Raw genomic sequence first — 12,058 nt, forward strand, 5'->3', positions numbered from 1 at the left:
CAGTTATTTGAAGTTAATAATGAAATCATGTAATCTAATTCTGTTCTGTAATTGAAAGAATAGATTTTTAAGATAATTATCCCAGAATCTGGTGTAATAAATTGTCTATTTCTTTTTAGGTAACTTTTGACAATTCATTTTTTTCTAGAATTGTAACAATCTTGTCTCCATATTTGATATTTTCCTGTATTATGTTCATTGTTTCTATTCATCTCTAAATTTGTGTGTTTTCTTTTTTTTCTTGTTTTATACTGATCTATTTTCTTTGCCTTTTTCACTTTCTCTGTTTTGCTCACTCTCTCTCCTTTTCACTCTTACCGAAGCTTTCATTCTCTTATCTTTACTATGAATTTCTTCGTTCAACAAAGGGAACAAATGTTATAAAAATATAATGTACTAATACATGTTTTGATAGGTTTACTACATTCATATTTATGTGTTTCTTTATACATGCTTACATACATATCATTCTGTAATAGCATTTTAAAATTCCATCCTGTTTTGTAGGAAGAATAGGACACATCGGGCAATTAAGACTTTAATTGCCTTGAATACTAAGTAATGATTTTTATTGGAAGTAGTCTACTCTTTTCACACATTTAATATTCTGGGCTCATTTATTCGCCATTTGAGGGGCAAACTTCATTATACTGCCTAGGACTCTCCTCAGGGCCACCTGCATTTCTTTGTTCTGGAGACTATGAACAATGGGGTTAAGCAGAGGAGTCAGCACTGTGTAGGTCACAGCCATCAGTGTATCTTCACTGAATGAGTCACTGTCACTGTTCTTGGGCCTTAAATAGACAAAGCAAGCAAATCCATAGTGCACGGAGACCACAGTAAAGTGAGAGGAGCAAGTTGAGAAGGCTTTTCTTCTCCCTTTGGCAGAAGGCATCTTCACAACTAAGGACACAATGAAGACATAGGAAATCATAATTAAGATAAAGCTACCCACTAACACAAAGGCAGTGAATGCAAGCAGAACCATTTTCTGAAAAAAAGTGTAACTACAAGCCAGAGAGGCTATAGGTGCAATATCACAAAAAAAGTGCTGAATGGTGTTGGAGTCGCAAAAAGACAAATTGAACACTATGATGACAATGCAGAGAGAAACCAGGAATCCAACCACAGCAGAGGCCATCATGAGCTGAAAGCAGACCTTCCTTGTCATCAGCATGGGATAACACAGTGGGTTGTGGATAGCGGTGTACCAGTCATAGGATATGGCAGCCAAGATGAAGCAGTTATTGATTTATAAACCAAAGAAGAAAACATCTGCATGGCACACTCAGGAAGAGAAATGGTCTGCTATCTGATAGCAAGTCTGCTAACATTCAGATGTGGGAGGGTGATTACCATTATGGTACAGGTTTCTGAAAAAACAAGCCAAAGAGGAAAAGTACATGGGTGTGTGAAGGCTGTGATGGAGCTTCATGACCACCATTATGGACATATTTGCAAGTAGGATTGTCACATGAGAGAAGAAAAATCATCATAAAGAGAAGATTCTGCAGTTCTGGGAAACTGGAAAATCTCCTCAGAAGGAATGTGCTCACTGTGGTGTGGTTGCCCATCTTTCTTGTGGCAGTATTTTATGCCCACCTTCCTCCTGCATTGTATATGTGTTTGAGTTCAAGACTTTGAAGTGATTATAAAGTGTGCCTATATCTGCAGGCTCCTGTGTGAGGGTTACCCGAGTCTTAAAGAGGAGTCTAAATAAAGGGAACTAAGTGCATCTCACAGAATTCAATGTCAAGACTAGGGGTAATGAGAAGAAAATATTATTTTGTGAATTTGCAAATGGCACATTAGGTTCATCTATCCTAGGGAAGACCACTAATTTGGCCCTCCATTATCTGTTCTATAGTCAAAATCCACATGACAGAAGAAGATATGAAAAAAGTGCTTGTGTTCTCACCCTAGAAGTATGACAAGTAATACCTATAAAATGTTTATGTGACTTGACCAAAACCTCACATACAAAAAGCCTGTACAATATAATCTAATATGAAATTAAAAAATAAAATTCAGGTACATTGTGGGGCAATACAGTACAGTTGAAAGAGATAAGAGGAATATTTTCTGCATGATTTCTAAATACTCTTTTAAAGTCATCCTTTCTTCCATGACCTCCCCAGGATGCAGTGTCTCTGTGTGGCTAACACTTGTACCAGTGAGTAGATCTGATAAATGAACTTGCCATGGTAAAATTTATACTGGATCCTAATTAACGACCAGCAGAAAAGCCTGGACAGTGTTCAATAACTGTCTGCCCTGCAGGTGGGGTATCAAGTCAGGAGCATTAGGGACAGATTATCCCAGTCCTAGATGGCATAGTTGTGTGGTGAATCCTTGAGTTTTCAGGATATTCCAAAATATTTTCTAACTGATGTTCTGGTGGAAATGGCTGCTCTGCAGCATAGCTGTGATAAGAATTAACTTGATTTTCTAAGGTCGTTATATCCAGTTACATTATTATTTCCATCAATTTTTAGAATATCCATTCTATGTGAGATTACAACATGAGTGTAACAAACAATTTCCATTCAATAAGGTTCAATTTATGGCAGTTTTAAAAGTGAGAAAAGAAAACAGTGAAAAGACATAGATGTGCAGTAGGGCATGGAGAAAGAAAGACATACTGGAAAATACTCTGTAGGATCTACAAAATTTCAAGATGAAGATCACAATATACTATTAATTGAATAGCTTATGGATTATGTACTGCACTTCTAGGAATAGAATATACAGAGAAGGCAATTAGGTAACCAGTATTTGCTTAACCTCTAAAATGTTCTGGTCAGTATGCTATGTTTGACAAAATTCTCTCTCTAGGAAACTTTTTCCAACCACTCTGATTCCATTAATGAATTAATCCATGTTTGCATCTGATTGTGTTATGATGATATTTTAGCATATCCAATTCCATAAAATAATCAGGAAAAAGGACTGTTTTACTATTTAGTAGACTCTACCTGCACCAAACTGGTAAATATGTCAGGAAAATTCAATAAATTAATGTGATTCCATCTTCCTCAGAAGCTTTTGTAACTTATTCTTTTTTTTATTCATTAAATTCATTGATACATTTTAGGTATACCATATGATGATATTCATCATTGGGAATTTGTACCTTTACGTGATATAACTTGGTCCTTATTTTTTTCCCCATTCTCCTGCCCTCCCTTCCATCCCTCCACAATTCCCTATTTATGAAGACATTGGTTCCATTTTTTCCTTTTCTTGTATTTATTCTTTTCCCTTCCTCTACCCCTCCCACTTCCCCTTCCCTTTTGAGCCTTATATGGCTTTTTCTTAGGTGCACTAATTTCTTCCAAATTATATGTTTTATTTATTTGACATTTACCTAATTTGTGTGTACTGAAAAGTATTTTCTGCCTCATTGAACATGTGTAATACGATTTCTACATATATTATTTAATACTACTTTTTTAAATGATAAAGTTTTCTACCCCCCTCCCCATTAAAAAAAATAGAAACAGAAAAATCCTATTAATTGTAAGAATGGTTTTCTTGGAACAGAGGAAAAGGAAATTTATTTTCTGGCATAGGTGATATTTTATTTTCTATGACATCATATCACATATTGACATAACTGGATCTCTACTAGGAATACAATGGGGAAACTTCTCAAGAGTTATGTATTCTTGCTTATGTCCATTTCAAATTTTGACAGAACTTTTCAGGAGGTGAAAATCCACAATTAGGAGAAATTGTCATATCTAGATCTTGAAGCTCTCAATGTAATTATATCACATTCTATTTCCATTTCTATTGTTGATAAATTTCATTTTTTCATATAAACAAGGTAACTAGTGATTGGGAATATTATATATTATTCCCATTACTTCTGGTCAGATCTTGAGGGACAAGTTTGAGGGAAATGTTTTCAATTTAGCATTTTGTCATACATTCACTCTCCTTGGGCTATTTCATTTCTGCAAACTGAAAAGGACATAATTGATTTATTTCCCTGAAAATCCCTTTCCACGATTTCAGCAAACTCCTTTTCAGTGAGAAGTTATTCTTTCAGATAAGTCCAATAGACTTAATTTGACATATATTTTTGAGATAGCAATAAGATCTACAGAAATTTTAGGCTATGTTTTGTTTTTAGCCTTGTTGCAGACAGTTTTGGCCCTTTACCTTAAAAAAAAGGAAAGACACTATTAACCGATTGTATTAGTTACTTTTCTCTCATTGCTAAGACAAAATACCTGAAACCAAAAGTTGAAGGAGGAAAGGTTTACTTGGCTTACATTTTGTAGCTATTTCAGTCCATAATCAGCTGGCACCAAGGCAGGGATGGCAAACAGGCATTGTAGTGGAGAAACAACAAAGTGCGTATAAGATAGCAAAGGTAACGAGGGACCTTAACATCGTCTTTCTGCTCCTTTTATCTCATCTAGACTACCGGGATTAGGGCGGTGCCAAACCAGTCACTCATATGTCGTGGTTTAATAAGCACATGCCCTTAATCCCAGCATCATACACTCTAGATTGTTACCTCCAAAACAGCCTCTGACCAATGAGGCTTTGGGGGGACATCTAGACACAAACCATAACACCAGTCCAATTTCCTCCCTCATCACCTTACCCCTCAAAGCCTTCACCAACCCATACCATCTTCAACTTAAAGTTCTACCAAGTCTTATCCACCAATATATGCTTTCATAATTTCAGTAATTCAGGCAAACCACATGAAAGTCTGTCTTTTAATTAAATTCTGCACTTTTCTTATTGTGTTTCTTGTTCCATCTGAAAAGTCCTTTGCTTAATTCTGCTCATTGAAAATCTTGCATATTCTTCAAGTATCAGAACAAATATCACCTCATCCTAGAAACCCTTTCTTTGTATAATGTATAAAAACCCAGAGAGAAAGCAGAGTCACTAAGAAGTAGGAAGTCCACTAGAAGAGCACTTTGGTTAGCCCCTCCTGGGCACCACAACATGCTAACTAGTACAGTACAGAAGGCTGGGTAAATGTTCATGACAATGAATAAGGACTTTTGATGTTAAGTAGATATTTTTGTGGCTGTTCTAGATTTATGAGAGCAGGGAAGACATTTTCAATCTTCTTTAAGAGCTGACTGCCAACATTCACACACATACTTTTCTGAAACTTTTTCTTGGATGAAAATAACATGATTGGACAATGTAAAATACACAAGAAAATTCAGTATCTTCTAAGATGAGTTAACCTGACCAATCAGTGGTCCAAGTCCATCACAAGAAGAAACATCTTTTGAAACCATGCCTTGCCCAATGAAAATTACTGAGACTTTAGTATTTTGGGTTGAGATTGCATTGTATCTGTAGATTTCTTTTGGTAATATAGCCATTTGGACAATATTAATTCTGCCAATCCATGGATGTGGGAGTTCTTTAAATCTTCTAGTGTCTTCTTCAATTTCTTTCTTTAGTGCTTTGTAATTTTAATTGTAAAGATCTTTCCTTGGTTAAGTTTATTCCTAAAATTTTATTTTAGTTTTTGAAATGATTGTGAATTATTTTTATGATTTCTTTTTCAGCTGATTCATTATTGGTGTATAGAAAAGCTATCATCATCATCATTGTTGTTGTTGATGTACTGGGGATTGAACTCAGTACTCAGAACTTGGGGATTTGTACTGAGTTAGATCCCCAAGCCCAGCCCCTGTTCCTTTTTTTTTTTTTTTTTTTTTTGACAGGTTCTCACTAACTTGTTAATTTACCCAGGCTGGGCTTGAATTTAAAATCCTTTTGTCTCAGCCTCCCTGAATCTAGGATTACAGCTGTGGACTACCACACCTGCCAGCAAAAATATTAATTTTTAAAATTGATTTTGTATCCTAACCTGCTGAATTTATTTATCAGGTCTAAAAGACTTCTGTTAGAATTTTAAGGTCTTATAAGAAAAGGGTCATATTACCTGCAAATAGGTTGCTTTGGCTTATTCCTTTCCTATTTGTATTCTTTTATTTATTTATTTTGCCTACTTTGGCTAAAACTTCAAATACTATTTTGAACAGAAATGATGTGTGTGGATACTCTGATCCATTCCTGTTCTTAGAAGAGATCTTTCAATTTTTTCCATTTAGTGTGATCTTGTGTGTGTTTGGCATACATAAGCTTATTTATACAGAGGCATTTTCATACCTACTTTCTTCAGAGTTTTTATCATGAAGGGTTGTCGGATTTTGTCAAGGTGTTATCTGTGTCTATTGAGATGATCATGTGATTTTATCCTTTATTTTACTTATGTGATATATTATATTATATTTATTAGTTTTGTATATGTCAAATGATTCTTGTATCTCTGGATAAAATCCAGTTGATCATGGTGTACAGTATTTTAGTGTGTTGGTGGATTCTGTTTGTATGGATCTTACTGAGGATTTTTGCATCTATATTCATCAAAGATATTGGTCTGTAGTTTCCTTTATTTGTTGTGTCTTTATTAAGTTGTGGTATCAATGTGATACTGGCTTTATGGAGTGAATTAAGAATAATTCTTTGCAGTTTTTGAAATAATCTTTAAAGGTCTGATAAAATTCAGCGTTAAATCTATTGGTACAGGACTTTTCTTTGTTTGAAAATCTTTTATTATTGCCTTACTCTTGTTGCTTTTTATTGATATGCTTAGGTTTTTAATATCTTCTTGATTCAATCTTTTTTGGTCATATGTGTCCAGAAATGTATCTATTTCTTCTACAGTTTTCAGTTTATTGTAATATAAGTTTTCAAAGTAGTTCCCTATAATCCTGTGGATTTTGGTGTATCTGCTCTAGAATTGCCTTTTTACTCTAAGTTTATTAACTTAGGTCAGTGATGGCAAACCTTTTAGAGATAAGTGCCCAAATTGCAACCCAAAACCCACTTATTTATCACAAAGTGTTAACACAGCAATTAAACTGAAATACTGAGGTTTTGATTTAGGGAAAAAAACAATTCATACATTAGCATCTTTTGTCTTAAAAGAAAAATAAATAACATGTATGTCATAGGTTCACCACCTCAAATTTAGGTCATCTTTCTCTTTATTTTTGGTAGTTTGACTTTGGGTTTTGTTACCAAAGAACTAGCTCTTGTTTCATTGACTCTGTACAGTTCTTTTAGTCTCCATTTCATTAAGTTCAGGTATAATTTTTATTAATTGCTCTGACTTTATTATTAAGCTGTGAAATTTAATCTTCTACTTAATTAAATCTGCCTGTAAGCTTACATTGCATTTCTTTATTTTTTTTTTTTTGGAATTTAAAATCTATTGATTCATATTTTCTAGAAATATTGTATTTTTAAATAAATCACCAAAGGCCAAATACTTCTCTCTCATTTCTTTTTTTCATTTGTTTGGGTTTTTGGGGGGAGGGGGTTGAGGCAGGGTCTTGCTATGTAGTTATGAAATTCAAGCTGGGCTTGAACGTGCAGCAATCCTCTGGCCTCAGACTTTCACGTGCTGAGATTATAGGCCTGCACCACCATTCCTGGCTTTCTTCTCAATTCTTTTTTTTTTTTTTTTTTTTTTGGTACCTGGGATTGAACTTGGGACATTGGGCTTGAGAGGCAGGTGGCAGAACGACTGAGCTAAATCCCCAACCCTTCGATTCTCAATTCTAAGCCAACAAACATAATACTTATTTCCCCACCAAACATAATTATTTTTTAACTAATCAGTTTGTGATAGCTGTGATTCTCAAACCCTTTTTTCAAACACTTTAAAAATACAAGATCATAGTAGCAAACAGACCATATGTTGCAATTTTTAAAAACCAAAAAAACAGGAAAAGCCTTACTCTAATCTTATTTAGTTTATTTGTATCCTGTTTGAATTTATTGACTATTTTTATAATCATTCTTTTGAATTCTTTAGTGTTTTCAGGCACTTTAATATCATTGGAATTAGTTACTATGGAAGTTACTAATAACGTAGAGGAGTCATGTTGCCTTGTTTTTTCATATTTCCTATATTTTTAAGTTAAAATTTGTGCATCTGTTGGGTTGGACATCTCTTCTCCTTTTATTTAATGACTTTAAAAAAGAACAATCTTCTCTTGATGATGTGTCCTGTTATGATGGATTTTAGTATGGTGTTGAATGTATTTCCAAGTGGGCTTCATACCACAGTTTCTTGTTTCTTTTTTGGTAGTGAATAATATATGTTAACACAGTGTGCGCTTTACTGGAGCCTGAGGTTCCCACTTTCTCTGAAGGTTTCTGGAGCCCTGTTAGCTCAGGAAATTGTGTTGTAGACTGTGGATTATAGGGGTACACTTTCTGTTACTATTTCTCTTGTCTTATCAACAAAGTACATTCTGAAAGTCATGGCAATGACCTACACTGAGGACCCTCATAGGGATGTTCTCCTTGGTATTTGTGTGATTTCTCTTTGCATTTGTAGAAATGTATGTCCAGGAGCAGATCTTCAGACACACTAGTCATAGTTACTTGAGATCTAGTCACTTGGGGATTTTTATTTCCTTTATTTCTGGAGTTAAAATGTTCACTGAAGTTTTCATAGGACTGGGTTGTACATGAAGTCCAATCCACTACCTCTTATTTGTGCTGAGATTGTGGCTTACTAACCTGTGAGATTCCACTTTGACAGTACTTGTTTACTCTTATACAACTTTCAGACTCAATTTCACCACCTTATTGTTTGGGGATTGAGAAATTATTAATTTTTATTCTATCAATTTAATAAAACATTAAATGTTCTTATTTATAGTTAATGCATCTAACATTATTTGGAGCTATGATAAATTCACCAAATAAAATCTGTACAAATCCTTTCACACACTAATTTTCTTCTTCTGTCACTTATGTTCAAATTAAATAAAGAAGATAGCAGAGGGAAGCTCAACCGGTCCCAGCACCTAGAAGGAAGCTCCCCCACTGCCATCCCAGGCTCCTAGGGCCAAGAAGGTGAGCCGGTCCCAGCACCCCCAGAAGGAAGCTCCCCTGCCTCCATCCCAGGCTCCTAGGGCAGTGAAGCTCAGCTGGTCCCAGCACCTAGAAGGAAGCTCCCCCACTGCCATCCCAGGCTCCTAGGGCCAAGAAGGTGAGCCGGTCCCAGCACCCCCAGAAGGAAGCTCCCCTGCCTCCATCCCAGGCTCCTAGGGCAGTGAAGCTCAGCTGGTCCCAGCACCCTGAAGGAAGCTCACCCGCTGCTATCCCAGGCTCCTAGGGCCAAGAAGGTGAGCAGGTCCCAGCACCCGGAAGGAAGCTCCCCAGCTCCATCCCAGGATCCTAGGTGAGCTGCATGGGAGCAGGAAGCACACCCCCCCCCATGGAAATGAGAAGACACATAAACAAGCCTCAAAAACAGACTTCCAGATCACCTACAGCAACCCCAAAGGGAAACGAGATGGAACACTCTGATACTCAACCACTTGGACTCTCTGAACTGGCAACAAAAGAGGATCTGGGAAAAATGAAATCAGAAAGAATTACTCAGATAACAGCAAAGAGTTTGCTCATGGTGCAAGACAAGATTAATAAATCTAGAGAGGACACAGATAAAAAAAATAGAGGAGCTGAGGAACATGATGGAATCCCAACATAGGAAACAAATGGAATCCATAAAACAGATGCAAACAGATTTCCAAGAGATTAAAAACTCCATCGAAAATCTGCGCAGCAGAATGAACCAATATGAGGATAGAATTTCACATATAGAAGATAAGATTGCAATTAGTGAGGAGGAAAAGAAAAATTGCTTTAAAATTGTAAGGGAACATGAGAAATCAATCCAGCAGCTGCTAGAGGATACAAAGAAGAATAACATAAGACTGATTGGAGTCAATGAAGGAAGAGGAGAGAGTGAAGATGACATAAAAAAAAAAACTGTTCATAGAAGTGATGGCAGAAAACTTCCCAAGGAGGGGAAAAGAACTTGACATACAGATAAGTGAGGCATGTAGGACTCCAGCTAACCTTAATCAAAAAAAATCTACACATAGGCATATAATAGTTAGGATTCCAGAAATCCAACAGAAGAATAAAATTCTACAAGCAGTGAGAGAAAAGAAACAAATCACATACAAAGGAAAGCCCATCAGAATCACAGCAGACTTCTCAATGCAAACCCTCAAGGCAAGAAGAGCTTGGAGTGATGTATTTCAAGCCCTAAAGGAAAACAGCCTCCAACCCAGATTGATGTACCCTGCAAAACTATCTTTCAAAATGGATGGAGAAATAAGATACTTTCATGATAAAGAGCACCCCAGGAGCTTTATGAATACCAAACTGGCACGCTAAAAAATTTTAGACAATACCCTAGGAAAAGACAATGAGGATCACAACCCCAGGAAACCCAGCAGAATGAATCCATTGGGCATGATGAATTAAACAAAGGGGAAGAATCCAACAAAAAGAAAAAGTCATGACAAGGCTTTTAAAACTTTTGACTTCAACTCCCTAATGAGTGTATAATTCAATCTTATTATTGTACTGATTAGTATTTTTCTGATTCTAGCATTGCACACCATTCCTTGTGCTATACTGGCTATTTATCATCTTCTTATGTCTACATTTTAATTGGGTTGCCTATTAATGAGCTCTAAGAATTCTTTATATATTCTGCTCATAGGTTATATGCATTGTAAATATGGTCTGTTTAAGGACTACTTTTCATTTTAATGATGTCATTTAAAGTTCTAAATTTTGATGGAATCTCATCAATTTTTTTTCTTTTATACATTGTGGTTTTTATATCCTAGGTAGTTCTTACCTACCCTGAATTCATAAATATTTTCCCTTATAATTTCTTCTTAAAGTTTTATATTTTTAGGGTTTCTTATTTAGGTTCATAGATCCCTTCAAGTTATTTTCATGTATGGAAAAAAAGAGTTGAGGTTAAGTTTTTATATACGGATACCAGGTGTTCCAGTGCCATTTGCTGAAGACACTATCTCTTCCTCGGCTCTTGAATCGAGTTTATATTCTAAAAAATGCTAATGTTAAATAATCTTTCAAAACTCAGTGGACCATATATATGTGGTTCTATTTCTAGATTCTCTGTTTTATTCCAATGATCTATATGTTTTTCCTTACACCAACACTGCCTTGATTACTGTAGCTTTAGAAGAAGTCTTAAAATTGGGTGCTAAACGTCTTCCAACACTGTTTTTGTTTTTGGCTTTTCTGGGTCCTTTGTACTCCTACATAACTTTAAAATTTCAATATCCAGTTCTTCATTTATAGCAAGTATACCCAGACCTGAATTTTTATATATACCTTGTGTTTTCTAATCCTGCTAAATTCAAGTACAAGTTCTAGGGGCTCCTAGAGATTTCTTAGTATTTTCTCTGTAGATGATCATTTCATCTACATATAAAGATTTTGTTTGTGCTGTGCCAATCCTATCCTAGTTGTGTCATTTTATTGCCAGACTATTTCGGTTTAGACCTATGTTTCAAAGTCTAATGGACAGATGAAGAGTAGGCATATATGCCCTTGTTCCCCACTTTAGGGAGGAAAGCATTGTATCATCTCCATTCATAGAAGGAGTTTTTGTTGGAAGTATGGAGTACATGTCTTTAATCTGTTGAGAAGGTTCTGTTTTACTTCTAATCTCCTGATAGCTTTTACCATGAACAGCTGTAGAATTTAGTCCAATACTCTTTCTCCAGCTAGTGAAAGGATCATATGGCTTTCTCCTTTCCTCTGTTAAAATAATGACTTTTGGGGGTGGATCTTCCAATGCTGAACCAACACTGCCATCCCTATAACAAAACCACTTTCTACATCCTGCCAGATCTGACTTCCAATAGTTTGTTTTGTTAAACAAATTTCTATCTATGTTCATACTTTTTTCTTCTATTACCTTTATCCAGTTTTAGGATTAGAATAATGTTGAGTTCCTAAAATGAGGGGAGAAGTGTTCCTTCTTTTTTCTGCTTTAATTGTTTGATATAATTTATCAGTTAAAATGTTTATGAGGCTGCTGTTGTCATATAGGTAGGTTTTCAAGCTAGGAATATACTTTCTTTAATAGGTGCTATTCAAATTTTATATTTCCTCCAGAGTTAGTTTCATTAATTTGTCTTCCAAGGTA

General features: G+C 35.5%; 1 pseudogene; it reads right to left on the bottom strand.

Annotated features, from left to right (window-relative positions):
* Nucleotides 1–613: 613 nt before the first annotated feature.
* Nucleotides 614–1,574, bottom strand: LOC147828013 (olfactory receptor 10T2-like; annotated as a pseudogene).
* Between the last annotated feature and the right edge of the window lie 10,484 nt (nucleotides 1,575–12,058).

This window comes from Heterocephalus glaber, unplaced genomic scaffold (genome assembly GCF_053883595.1).
Source record: "Heterocephalus glaber isolate CG9 unplaced genomic scaffold, H.glaber_assembly_v1.0 deba00001428, whole genome shotgun sequence".
NCBI classification, from domain to species: domain Eukaryota; kingdom Metazoa; phylum Chordata; class Mammalia; order Rodentia; family Bathyergidae; genus Heterocephalus; species Heterocephalus glaber.